The 15,082-nt window shown below is 43.9% G+C and overlaps 1 pseudogene; it reads left to right on the forward strand.

The window, feature by feature from the left end:
- The first annotated feature begins 5,249 nt into the window (after positions 1-5,249).
- On the forward strand, positions 5,250-11,372 carry LOC133934031 (PR domain zinc finger protein 12-like; annotated as a pseudogene).
- The last annotated feature ends 3,710 nt before the right edge of the window (positions 11,373-15,082 follow it).

Raw genomic sequence — 15,082 nt, forward strand, 5'->3', positions numbered from 1 at the left:
TGGTGCCAGCTGCTGTGTTTTGCACTTTGCTAGAGGTGTTTCTGTTTTTCAGCATTCACTCTTCGATATAAACGGGATGGAGAGAATGATAGAATCACCTGTAAAGAGTCAACACTGGCAAAAAATACCTTCTCCAAACACAAAATAACTCATGAACCTAGGATTTAGTGTCCGGCTGTTGAATTAAACTGTATTAGCTTTAGATGGTGGGGCACTTGATAATCCGACATATGAGTGTAAATAAAAGAGGAAAATTAAACTGTGGATGCTTTTGTTACTTCTTTGCTAATTTTAACTAGACAACTGAGGGACAGGATAATAGGTGACAGAGACTGTCACCTGGACAAAGATCTGACTCTGCTTGAGGTAAAAGAGATGGCTGGACAAGGCAAGGAGATCAAATGACAGCAGAGCAGTTTCAAATGTGACAGAAGATAAAACACATCATGAAAAGAAAAGCTGCTGACTGTCAAAAGCAATGTTAAAGTCATACTTCAGTTGAATGTGTTCCTCTGGTAGGTCAGAGGAAAAGTACACAGGGTATGACTACATATTTCTGGGATCAGGCTGATGATGATCCACTGACGACTGACAAAACATTAAAGATTCGACACATACTGAACATGTTCAAAATCAAAACTGATGCAGATACCACTGTGAGCTCCAACTATCTGTTCAACTCTGTGCACAAGACCAAATTGCATGAATTGGAAAATTGTCTGCAAGGACCAGGAAGTGCCCCTCTGTAGTAAATGGGCATGACAGTATTGTTTCAGAGATGAGAAACCTGCATGCACCTTATTAAGCAGGTTGATCAGTGTAAGTGGGTAGAGATTGAAGAGCTGCTGCCACTGATGTACAGACTTTAAACATAGCCAAAACCTGTATAGTCTGCTTTGTCTCATGCACACATGTTCCCAAGGGTTCTTCAGCTGCTCCCAAGAGACGCTTCAAACTCATTTATCTGGAGGAGCGGAAATGCCATGTGTGCCACTGCTGACGAGTGCTGACTCAGCTCATGAAACACATGTTTGTCGATAACATTAATGCAAAGCTCTGTATGAATACCACCTGTCCAAAACAGATGACCCCAACATAAATACTTGCATAGCACCACTGAAAAAGAACTGACGATAGTCTTTTATTCATTCCTTCAACGATTGTCCCCTTCAGACTGGACAAAACACTCGCTAACAACTGGATTTGGTCTTGAGTTAGAAATGGTAAATTGTGTTAGTTCCCAGGTCGAATGACTGTGCAGAAGTGTCAGGTATTCATCAGCTGCGGGTTCGAATGGCCATGATGTGACAGTGATAGACACCAGACACACAGAGACAATAAAGTTTTCACTATTTCAACAATTATTTGACATGTCAGTCACACATTCAATTCAGGCAGCCTTTCAACATCATTCTGTCATTGTTCAGTTTGAACAGACTGAAATAAAAGACATAAAAAAGGAGCCGTTATGGCCAGGACAAATTTAGAAAAGGAATAATTTTTCAAAATGTGGGAATGAGCAATATTATAAGTCAAAATGTTTTTTTCACTGAGATAATATTGTGAGAATGTGAGACCATGAATCTGTTGTGAGACAGAAAACATTTTGCCAACATTTTTATTTTGTGTGGCTGTGGATATGGTCCTCACCCCTGCTAAAAGTTCAACCTAAAAGCAAAAATAATGTTGTGCTTATGGATTATAATTGTTAGAGAAATATTGACTTTTTTAAGATTCAGGTATAAAGTCTCTGTTTACCACAAGGTGCCCGGAATGCTCATTCTTCATTTCACAGTTCTCTGGAGCACCATTCAGGGGCTTTGCTTCCACACATTCTGTCCGAAGTCTCAGCAGAGCAATAGAGAGGCTGAGCAAGACGGATTGATACTGACAAGCTTTAAGACAGAGGACCCTTGCTAGTGACCACTACATCATAATTATACTCAAATACACATCAGAGGTTTATTTACTTTTTACTCCACCTCGTTCATTTAAAAGCTGTTTACTAGCTGCCATATGCGCCTCATGGATTCACTGTAACAGACTTATCGAGCTGCTATCCCTAAATAATGACTGTGCAATTATAAAGCTAGTCAACTCAACAATAGACCTGTAGAATTGCATTTTTCCTTATTATGCTAGCACAAGCTACTTTTTGTATTTCTTTGCATATGGTCATTTTCCTGACATGAAACTGCCAGAGGTCTAACCGTTACACGTATGGGAGAGATATTAAGATAAAACTACACCAGAAGAATAGCAATAATATAAAAACAACTCTAGAATGACCCTCAGTAAGCAGACTTACCATCAAGCCCCTCGGCTGTGGAATAATCTACCACTTTCAGTTCGGGAGGCAGTCACCATCTGTTCGTTTAAAAGTAGGCTCAAAACCTTCCTTTTTGATAAAGCTTATAGTTAGAGCTAATTAGTGCGCCAGAACGTTACTTGGTGTATTTTATGACACATGACACACGGAGCTTCTCTTTCCAGCTTCTCCTTCCTCTTCTCCATCCCTATCCCCCTTCCCCGGAATCCCTTTGCTTTATCACCCGCAGATCCAGGGCCTCTGTGGCCGCACCATGGATTACGGTTTGTGGATCGCGCACCGGGGTCGCGGTGTTGGATCCAGTGTGGCGGATTCTGAGTCATGTGGGCTGATCGTGGTGCTGGTGGCGGACCCTGTGTCGCGTTGGCATTGGGCACGGGCGGTGGACCAGGACCGCGGTGGTGGCTTGTGATGGGTCCTCCTGGTGGGCGGCGGTGGACGGTGACTGAGGACTGGAGTGGCGTCTGGTCTGGATGGTGGATCGTGGTCTAGATGGTTGCTGAGCATGGACTGTGCTTCATCAATGCTGAGACTTTGATTATTGATGATGTTCTCCTGCACGTGGCATCTATTGCACTTCTGTCCGTCCTTGGAGAGGGATCCCTCACATGTGGCTCTCTCTGAGGTTTCTACATATTTTTACCCTGTTAAAAGGGTTTTTTGTAGTTTTTCCTTACTCTTGCTGAGGGTTAAGGACAGAGGATGTCACACCCTGTTAAAGCCCTATGAGATGAATTGTAATTTGTGAATATGGGCTATACAAATAAAATTTGATTGATTGATTGATTGATTACAAAAGGGGCAAACATTTCTTCACATATCTGTCAAGCTGTCCTTAATAGAAAAATGAGGGAAGGAAAGTGGAAGTCAGATCATCTAAACAAAATTTTAAACATTTTAAATCAGCACAATTGTAAACATTTTACAGGGAAAATGATTTCCTGAAAAAATGGCACAAACGACCAGTTCTAGGAACATGACTTATTTCGCTATCCGTCGACCAATTTTAGGGCAAATCAGTTCAATACATTTTGTGTAATCATCCTGACGCATACAAGCAGACCTTACTCATGAGTAATTATCAGCCTATAACCATATATTTACCACATATTGGATAGATAAACATCCAGCATTAGATCCATTAGCGATAAGAGCTTTCTGCATAACCAGTGAATTAATCAGCTATTGACAAATAATAAACCACACAGCATCACATCAGAAGGGTCAGCATTAGCCACCACAGAACTATGCTTGGTCAATGTTGTAGATTTTAATGAGATTTCTTTTCAGAATTCGTAAATCAGTTTTAGATTATACTATATTAAAAAAATTACATATTTTATTTAATTGTGATTGTCGCTGGTAATGCTCAGGTCATTCGAGACATTCTTACAGTTCCTTAATCACATTCCTGCAGACCTTAGATTCCTGTGTCCTTCTCCATTACCAGACTGCAGGACAAGATCAACGGTTGCTTTAGATCTTTCGCAGTCTCCTTGGAGAGGACATGGGTGAGTCACACACTATTAGTATATCACAACTTTAAAGAAAGAGCATCAAATGGTTTCCATCTACGGATCAAACGCAAGCACAGCCCCCCAACAGGTGTGATTTAATGGGGAGAGATACGAGCCTCTGATCAATACATTGCTTTTCTCTGTCGTGATGGAGCAGACAGTTAATTATAGTATCTAAAAGCCCAAACAGAGATCAAAAGCCCAAACAAAAATCTTTGAACTTGGGTCCTCTTTCAAAAATAGTGTCTGAAAAATGGTTTGAATACTGACTTGTTGCTATAAACCCCATTCACAGACTCAGCTTACCATTTCCATGCTCCAGCATAATGGAGCTAAAAGAAGGGTGACTATCAGGTGGATGGATCCAAATCTGTGAATTAAGCCTACTTTGCATATATCTGATACATGTCTAGGCATATTGTTCACTAATACTATGATAACATCGTTCTGCTACCCCCAAATGGCCATAAAGATAAATCAGTCCTCCTTTAAAGAACCATCTGGTAGCCTACTTTATATAATCATTTTTGTTTGGTGAGTAGAAAGTCTGTCACTTCAGACACGAGGGCACCAAGCACTACAAATTAATGCAAGGCTGAATACTGATGACACAAGCATCTTCTTTACCCAGCTTCCCTGTGTCATCCATTACAGCTGTACATGCTGCTTCAGCTCTGACCCTTCACTAACTCCAGCTGTTGGCTGTTTGAGCAACAATGTTGGTAACAGCCAGATGTTAAAGGCACAGTGTATGAGACCAAGGTACATGAGCAGAGGTCTACTGTCACAATGCTGACAGATATTTCAAAACACAGAATAACCTGATTAAAAAATTCCTTCGTCTTTTAAACAAATCCTAGTCTCATTCCGCTCAAATTTATTGCAACAAAGTTCTTAAAAGGATAATGAATTTGGAATAAGTCGTTTCTTTTCCAGTAAACTTTAATGAATATCACATCTGAAGCATGACCAATTGCTGGACCCTGGGCATTAGAGAACCATTTAACCCCCATTCACCACTGCTTTTTTCCCGCAGCCTCACATGAAAAAAAAAGATCTATGATTTTGACATTAAAGAATCTTTTTCTTTTTCTTTTTTCCATCCATTCTGATGCGGATGAAAATGCTTTCAAAGGGGGTTTCTGTGCGCAACAAAAACTTTCAATTCATCCAGATAATCAAATTAAACAGAGGATAAGGTGTAGCTTAATATTTCGTGACCAAAATAAGATCCAGTCCATTTGCTGCTTTCAGGATCTCTCCGGCAAATCCTGTTTCATGAGAAGCCCTGAACACAGACTCCCCTCTCTGCTTTATCGACTTTATTCTACATTTGTGTGATTTTGTTCCCTATGCACATTTAAAAAAATTTTTAGGCCTTCGATGTAGGTTAATTCCTGTGCATGTTGCATGCTCACGTTTCTTCCCTCTCCTTTGCAGAGGTGCAGAAGCTGTCCAGTCTGGTGCATCCCAGCGAGGTGATCATTGCGCAGAGCTCCATCCCCGGAGATGGTCTGGGCATCTTCTCAAAGAACTGGATCAAGGCCGGGATAGAGATGGCTCCTTTCAATGGGAGAGTCCTAGCCCCTGAGCATGTGGACCTGCTCAAGAACAACGACCTAATGTTGGAGGTGAGCTGCGAAAAAAGACCTGACAGACAGAAATTTGATTCATCAGATCAGATGTCTATTTTATCGTATGTTTTTTATATGAAAGTATCATTTTTTACACTTGTGCGCTCAGGTGTTCAATGAAGATGGCATGGTGCGTTATATCATCGATGCCAGTCCTACTGACCTACTTCAAGTGCGCCTGGAACGAGCAGGAGCAAAATCTGGAGGTGGTGCAGATCGGCAGCAGCATTTTCTACAAGGCAGCACCGATACTTCACTGTGGCTTGTAGAGCTTGTAGCTGATTATTATTTGAGGCCTGGCAAGGATTTACATGTCCTTTAGAAAAGCGCCACCTGCTGATGAGCAAGGAGAATTCAGAATCAGAATCAGAATCAGAATTCTTTTTATTGCCTTGTATATTTTCACATACAGGAAATTGCCTTGGTGTGGTTGGTGCACTTTACAAACAACAATATAAAAAACAACAATATAGAGCAATATAAACATCAATATAAAAAACAACAATATCGAAAAAATAATATATACAGTAAATGTGTTGTGTTCGGTTTTAAGGTGCAAAGATTGGTGGTAGTGCCAATAATGTAGTGTTATAAATTATGTGCGAGGGTGGGGGGGGGGGGGGGTCAGCAGAGTCAGTGTGATGGGGGGGGCTTGTTTGTGAGCCCCACTGCCATGGGGAAAAAACTGTTCAGGTGACGCGAGGTTTTAGTCCTGACGGCCCGGAACCTTTTCCCAGATGGAAGTCTCTGGAACAGGTGGTGACCGGGATGGGAAGGATCAGCGATGATCTTGCCTGCTCTCTTTCTGGTCCTGGAGTGGAACAGGTCTAGGAGAGCCGGCAGGTCACAGCCGATGACCTTCTCAGCTGACCGAATGATCCGCTGCAGTCTGCCCTTGTCCTTGGCAGTGGAGGCAGCGAACCAAACGGTGATGGATGAGGTGAGGATGGACTCAATGATGGCTGTGTAGAACTCAACCATCACTTTCCGCGGCATGCTGAATTTCCTCAGTTGCCGCAGGAAGAACATCCTCTGCTGGGCCTTCTTGGTGATGGAGGTGATGTTCTCCGTCCACCTCAGGTCCTGTGCTATGATCGTCCCCAGGAATCTGAATGACTCCACTGTTTTAACTGGGGAGTCGCACATGGTGAGGGGGGCGGTTTGGGCTGGGCTCCTCCTGAAGTCTGCCACCATCTCTACAGTTTTTGAAGCGTTCAGCTCCAGGTGGTTCTGGCTGCACCAGGAAGCCAGGCTGTTAACTTCCTCTCTGTAGGCGGCCTCGTCCCCATTGGAAATTAATCCAATAAGGGTGGTGTCGTCGGCAAACTTCAGGAGTTTGACAGAGGGATGGCTGGAGGTGCAGTTGTTGGTGTAGAGGGAGAAGAGGAGAGGAGAGAGCACACAACCTTGAGGGGCTCCAGAGCTGATGGTCCGGGTGTCAGAGACAAGCTTCCCCAGCCTCACGCGCTGCTTCCTGTCGGTCAGGAAGTTGGTGATCCACCTGCAGGTGGGGTCAGGCACGCTCAGCTGGGTCAGCTTGTCCCGGAGAAGAGCTGGAGAGATGGTGTTGAATGCGGAGCTGAAGTCCACAAACAAGATCCTGGCGTAGGTGCTGGGGGAGTCGAGGTGCTGGAGGATGAAGTGGAGTCCCATGTTGACTGCATCGTCTACGGACCTGTTGGCTCTGTAGGCAAACTGCAGCGGGTCGAGGAGGTGGTTGGTTATAGTTTTGAGGTGGGTCAGCACGAGTCGCTCGAAGGTCTTCATTACTACAGAGGTCAGGGCGACTGGTCTGTAGTCATTAAGGCCTGTGATCCTCTGCTTCTTGGGAACGGGGATGATGGTGGATGTTTTCAGGCAGGCGGGTACAACACATTCAGCCAGTGAGGTGTTGAAAATGTCCGTGAACAATGGAGAAAGCTGATCCGCACAGTGCCTCAGTGTAGAGGGGGAGACAGCGTCTGGTCCAGCTGCCTTGCGGGGGTTCAGTTTCTTCAGGAGCTTATTTACATCTCTCTCCTGAATTGAGAGAGGTGTGAAGGGGGGGATGGAGGTGATGGGGCAGTCTGGGGCCATTTTGTGGGGGGGGCTAGTGTCTTTGTCCAGGCTGGGGAGAAGAGGTGTGATAGATGCGGGGGGGGTTTGAGAGGGTCTATCGAATCTACAATAAAAGTCATTCAGATCGTTGGCAAGTCTCAAGTCTTCCACAGAGTGGGGGGATTTGGTCTTGCAGCCAGTGATCACACGAAGGCCCTTCCAGACAGACGAGGAGTCGTTGGCTGCAAACTGTTGTTCCAGCTTCTTTGAATACAGTCGTTTGGCCTCCTTAATCTCCTTGCCAAACGAGTATTTAATTAGTCTGAACCTATCCATGTCCCCACTCTTGAAGGCCACCTCTTTCTCCAAACGAAGCTGTTTGAGTTTTGCTGTGAACCAGGGCTTGTCGTTGTTATAACACACCCTGGTGCGTGTTGGAATACATCGGTCTTCACAGAAGCTGATGTAGGACGTCACAGCATCTGTATATTCGTCCAGGCTGTAAGTGGCAGTTCTAAAAATGTCCCAGTCTGTGTTTTCAAGGCAGTCACGCAGCTCCTCCACAGCTTCTCTGCTGCTCCAGTTCTTTGATCTCAGCACAGCAGGTTTAGAAATCTTGAGTTTCTGTCTGTAAGCCGGGATCAGGTGAATGAGAGCGTGGTCGGACAGACCCAGGGCAGCGCGGGAGACTGCATGATAAGCCTTGCTGATGGTGCTGTAGCAGTGATCCAGGGTGTTCTCCCCCCTGGTCGGGCATTTAATTAACTGTTTATATTTTGGGAGCTCCTGAGATAAGTTCCCCTTATTAAAGTCCCCAAGGACAATAACGGGGGAATATGTGTTCTCTCTCCTTCTCTCCACTCCCAGTATCTGCTCAGCGAGTTGTCGTTGAGCCTCGCGCACGTCAGCTTGCGGGGGGATGTAGACTCCAGCCAGGATGAAAGAGGTGAATTCCCGGGGAGAGTAGAACGGTCTGCAGGTGATGAAAAAAGTTTCCAGGTCCGGAGAACAGGACTGTAAAATGACTTTCACGTCGCTGCACCAGCCCTGGTTTATATAAAAACAAATCCCTCCGCCTTTTGCCTTGCGTGAGAGGATCGGGTCGCGGTCCGCGCGTAACAGCTGAAAGCCGGTCAGCTGTGCGGCGGAGTCCGGTGTGGCTTCGGTCAGCCACGATTCAGTAAAACAGAATACAGAAGAGAGGGAGAAGTCTCTATTTGTCCGGATGAGAAGGCGCAGTTCGTCCATCTTATTGCACAGCGAGCGGACATTAGAGAGGAGAATGCACGGGAGTGATGAGCGAAATCCTCTCTCCCTGAAGCGCACCAGAGCCCCAGCGCGCTTTCCTCTCCGTCTCCGCCTCAGTCTCGCTGCGTGGCCGAGGAGCACCGCACCTTTGACCAGTAAATCAACTAAATCCACGGAAGATGCGAGAAAGTTGGGACATAAATCAGATGGTGTTGTGTCCCTGATGTTAAGAAGCTCGTCCATCGTGAAAGTAATCCGAGTTGGGTCGCAATTAACAGAATTAAATACTAAAAACAAACACAGCAGTGCGCACCAACACACCGTGGCAGCCGTTCGTGGCGCCATCTTTATTCGCCACGAATTGCGTTTGTTCGTAATGCAATTTGAAGTTGATTGTCAGGTTATCTGGCATTGTTATTTACTGAGCTTGACCCTCTTCTCCTCCTCCTCTCAGACCATCCCTCCAGACCAGGAGCTTCTCGTCTGGTATGGAAACACACACAACACGTTCCTGGGAATCCCTGGAGTTCCTGGAATAGACTCAGCATTTATTCGTCCCAAACACATGCACAGACATGCAAAGGCACATTCATGCAGGTAGGGAAATTTAGTCTCTGCTTTTGACCCATTTGGTGCAGAACGAGCGACCATGTACGGCGCTCGGGGAGCAGATGTTGGGGGAGTAAGGTGCCTTGCTCAGGGGCACTAGACAGGATAGGAAGACTCTTGGATTTTTGGACAGATCAATCCAGGTTCGTCTTTTGTTGTCTCTCCGTGGAGTCGAACCAGAGATGAACCAGAGACCTTCTCTGCCCATAGTCCAAGTTTCTGCCACTAGACAACCGCCTCTCCTGAAGAGCACCTGAAGAAAAGCAGGAATCGTGAGTAGCTTTTACGCATCAACTCAATTTTAAATAGTGTGTAGATCCTCCTCTGTGCAGCAGCACACACCTGAGACATTTAAATAACCCCACTCCTTGTTTTCTCTTCCAGATGAATCCCACTCCTGTGCGGGCCCTATCTCATGCTCTCCCACTTCCTCCTCCTGGTCCTCCTCATCCTCCTCATCCTCCTCCTCCTCTGCGGGTCGCATGCGCTGCGTCATCTGCCACCGCGGGTTCAACTCCCGCAGCAACCTGCGCTCTCACATGCGCATCCACAGCCTGGGCAAGCCCTTCGTGTGCCGCCTCTGCAACCGCCGTTTCAGCCAGTCGTCCACGCTGCGCAACCACGTCCGGCTGCACACCGGCGAGCGGCACTACAAGAGCCGCTTGCAGTGTTGCCAACTCCTCAGTAAGGAAAGTAGCTATTGGCTGTTCTTAAAGTCGCTAGATGTCGCTAAATATTGCATCGCCTAATTTGCATAATGTATTGGTCGCTATAGGACGTACAGAAAGTGAGAAAAAAACACCCTAAATATGTTTAGAACTTAAAAAAAGCTTTCTTCTACAGAAGCGTATTACATTTACTTAAAAAAAAATTATTCTGTTTTTCTGGGATAATTATCTCGGAAATTCCGAGACAAATGCCCAACAATATAAAAAATAAAAGTGAATGCAATTCGCTTCTGTATTCTTGTGCTGTTTTTTTTTATCTTGCCATTGAAATAGGCCATCACTTCTCAAATAACTTCATGACTTTAATGCTGTATCTAAACCCACATACATGAATCGATTTTGTCCTGTATTGTTAAATGTTAGCATATCAAATTTAATCAAAAGGCTGCAATGTGGGGTGGAACTTCTAGCTCTAGGTCCAACCCTCCTCCTTTGATGTGCGCAGCAGGATGATGTGCGCAGCAGGATGATGTGCGCAGCAGGATGATGTTCCCCGCAGAATGAAGTGCGCGGCAGGACGATATGCGCCGCAGGACTAAGTGCGCTGCACCATGATGTGCGCCGAGGACGATGAGCGCCGCAAGACGATGTGCGCCAATATGCGCCCCAGGATGATGTTTCCCTCACAGGATGATGTCCGCCACACGATGATGTGCGCTGCAGGATGATGTGCGCCACACGATGATGTGCGCTGCAGGATGATGTCTGCCGCAGGATGATGTGCGCTGCAGGATGATGTGCGCCAGGTTGATGTGCACCGCAGGATGATGTGCGCCGCAGGATGATGTGCTCTGTTAGACTATGTGCGCTGTATGATGATGTGCGGTGATGATGATGTGAGCCGCAGGATGATGTGCGTGGGGGGGCGCGCCAGGAGTGAAGCTTGCCTAGAGGCTCACGGCAGCACCCGCTGCTCGTTGAGGACAGTAACTGCAGAACGATACGTGCTTTCATGTCAGTCTCCAAAACACCAGAAAAAGTCGCTAGATTTGTCGCTAGTAAGTTTTGACAAAAAAGTCGCTGTGAGGGTTTGGAAAGTCGCCAGATTTAGCAACAAAGTCGCTAAATTGGCAACACTGGCCACGTTTGCCAGTGCGCGTACTCGCAGCTGGCGGGCCTCAGGGCGCACCAGAAGAGCGCTCGGCACAAGCCGGTGCTGTCCAATGCCGACGTGCCCTTGCGTGTCACCCCTCCTCCCACACAGATGACGGCCATGGTCCACCAGCACCAGATGCCCCTGGTGCACCACATCCCCTCCATGGTGCTATGATGACACCACCACAGAGGGACAGTCGCTCAGAACAGCGTTACACTTTGGATTAGAGCTGTTGTGGAGAAGAGGGGGGGGGGGGAGGGGGGTAAAACGTCACACAGACATTTCATTTGTTTTCTTATTCCAGCAGAAAGACGTTTTAAAGGGGTTTTATTGGTAAACTGAAATTTACAGAAGAAACACCACTGTCCAGATTTTAATAATAATTATCAATGTCTGGTCTTATGAAGATGTGTCAAATATAAAATGAGAGATGAGATATTTTCTACACTTTTACATCATGTTTCTGATCCTCACCAGCTCAGGTGAACAGTTCCTTCAGTCAGAGGTTTGTACAGTTTCCACCTCGTCTTCATCGATCCACAGTGTAAATTCAACATTTGTCACTTTAACCCTGTACAGACTTTGGAGAACGCCGTTATTGTAAAGTTGTCTTGTATTGTATGCCACTGTACATGTCAATGCAGATACACTTGTGCTTTTTTCTATTTTAAATAAACGATATGACGTGATATTACACAGAGTGTTATATTGGTTTGTGATTTATAATCGCCTTAACTGCTGCATCCTGTAATTATGAAGGAAGAGAAGGAAACATAACCAATCCCAAAAACAGAGTGATATTCATACACTTTCTGATAGTGCAGCTCCAAGTTGAGTTAATCTGATCATGTTGTCCACTTCATTCGTTTCCTTAAGAACTAACTAGAAGCCTTCTTTAAGATATATGCTTAAACTCTTTATATAAAACTTCTATCCACTTTATAAATCTGTATTTATACAGTTGTTATTACGATGTCTTACTTGCAAGGGAAAAATCTGAATAATATTTCCATACATTTTCTAAACTGTCTTTCCCATTTAACATCTCAGTGGATGGAGCACCAGAATCAAATCAAAACTTTTTTTTTATTTGTATAGTCCATATTCACAAATCACAATTTGCCTCATAGTAATGTAAAACACTTTACAGAACAGTAGAGTTCAGTTTATTTACATGTGTTAAAACTTTAATAAGAAGAATCACAGCATTGTGAAGTTTGAATTTGTTGTTATTCTATGCAAATTACTGTGTAAACAACTGACGATTTATATGATCAAATTAATAATTATATTCAATTTATTATATTATATATATTTTGTATTCCTTGTATTTTATGTAGTTTAGTATGTAGGTTTATTGGGGAGCTGTTCCATGCACTTCCATGCACCTCCCATGCACTGATGCATTAGGAGGCTGTTGCAGAAAGGAGACGGGCCGTCTCTTGAGAGCCTCTGTGAGCTCCTCCAGCAGGACCTGGAGGTTGTTACGTCAAAGGAAGTGATAGACACCTACTATAACCAGCTGGACTTTATCGCAGAGAAAGGGAAGAGGGCACCAAGACTCTCCCTTTTGTTGAAGCACACAGCTGACTAAAGGAAGTGAACAGGCTCCACCCCCACTAAGATTTCAATGGAAACTCATGTGGGAAATATTACAATTATTATTAGTCATTTAGCTGACACTTTTGTCCAAAGCGACTAACATTTTTTTAGTACACTCAACATTCAGAGGGGCCATTTAGGGGTTCAGTATCTTGCCAAGGAAACTTAGGCATGCAGATGGGAAAGAGTGGGATTCAAACCTGCAACCTTCTTGTTGCAGAGCACCCGCTCTATCCCCTAGGCCACGCATTCCCCTATTAGAACCTGGACCCCTTTCTTGTCATAATATATTACTTGAAATTAATAAAATATTCATATTTAATTTGGGTTCTTCCTCACATTTCAATTATTAAAACATACATGGGTACTATAACTTTACATTTCCCCTTTTCCCAAGAATCAACAAAAAGCACGAGGACTGCAGAGTTCCTAGGACAATATTTGACAAAAGTACAATACTGAACTGTTTTAGATCGAATCTAAATGAGAATTCAAGTAAAACAAGAGTAAATTTCACTGTCACGATTACCTGTCCTATTTGAAGCAGTAGTAAGACTATAGTGATGCAGCCCCTATAGCCCAGACAAGCACTCACATGCTTATACACAAAACCACAAGGGGTCAAAGTCAATTGATAGGTCATCAGTGTTCATCAAGTTTAAGGTTTAGATAAAGAAAAATCAAATTAAATAAAACAACTCTGGCTCCAAATGATGGCAAAAGCGCAAGATAAGATAAGATAACATTTACCACTCAATTACAGCCGATGGATAATGTGGAGAAAACATTTGCAGCAATCTAGAGGTGGCACCATTTCTAGTTACAATGAGCATTAAATTAATATACCATCTACTATAAGAAGTTAATGTGGGTTGAGAAAGAACCATTATTGAATAATAAATAAATATAAATACAATTTCTAAAAATGTTAGGACTGCAAAGCAGCACTGAGCGGGCCCGAGCTGAATCCAGCTTTTAACAATTTCCACTGCTGGTCAAGTCATTAATCTTGTTATATACCTTAGTTTAAATATACTAATTTGACTCTTTAAGTGTTCAACACACATCAATGAAAAATCCTCAATTGACTATAACGGAAATCCTTGTTGTAACTGAACTGTAAAACATATCCCTATTAAAAAAAATATATATATATATATATATTAAAGATCTACACTCTGCCTTACCTTATGAGGCATCAGGTCAGCTTTGGGGGTTACTGCCAAACAGTGCATGACAGCATTATTCCAATTAACAAAAGCTGTGTTGTCTAGTATTTACACATCCAGCTCAAGCATCTTGACTACTGTATAATGTTGATACCTCCTTTCTGTGTGTGTGTGTGTGTGTGTGTGTGTGTGTGTGTGTGTGTGTGTGTGTGTGTTTGTGTCTGTGTGTGTGTGTGAGTGAGTGTTACAAATATGTCCCTCAAAGATTTCAAATACATATTGGTGGATAGAATGTGCGCTTTAAAGGGGTCAATATTCTTTAATTGGGGGCGGATGTCCCGGGAAGGACAGGTGGGTCTGGTTGGTCTGTATGTTTGACCGTCAACTCGCAGCGGATGAAACTCAGTGACAGTGGATGTACCTGAGAAGGCGAAGAGGGTCGACCAATCACATTAGATAAAAAATCAATACCAATTCACTGTAAATAAAAGAGAAGTGTCTCGGGTCAGAAAGCAGTGTTCCTAGGAAAATCTGCAGAACCAAATTAAAGAGCAGCCTATGGTCCGATGACATAAACCTTTTATTATCTAATTAACTTATGTTTAAATAGGCTTTTTTTCTCAGGATGTTGGAGGGGCGGTGCCCCAGCGCCCTGTCTTAACAAGCTACCACTGCCCCATCTCCACTTTTCTTGCACCAATCTAAAATTTCTGCCACATTTGCAACATTTGGAATGTCTTCCAGCAGAAATGCCAAGTATTTCCTAAGCTTTCTGAATATTAAAATGATTGGCGTGTTACCACTCACTGTGACAGCATGCTTCACCCTTTCTGACCTTGACTGCGGCCTTTATGTTTAACACTTTTTTATTGGTTTTCTTTGGGTAATCAATACAATTATACAATTACACATCTCATATCTAATGGTTATACCCCTACCCACAGAAAGACCCACCCACCCCCAGCCAGCCTACCCCATAAGTACATACATTAGGAGAGACTTTAGAATGTATATATATGTATATAGGAATATTAGTTTATTACAATAGAATTACATACATCAATGCTGCAAGACAAAGCAGAGAGAATAAACAAAGAAGGAAATAAAATTAAG

Source organism: Platichthys flesus, chromosome 3 (assembly GCF_949316205.1).
Source record: "Platichthys flesus chromosome 3, fPlaFle2.1, whole genome shotgun sequence".
NCBI lineage: Eukaryota > Metazoa > Chordata > Actinopteri > Pleuronectiformes > Pleuronectidae > Platichthys > Platichthys flesus.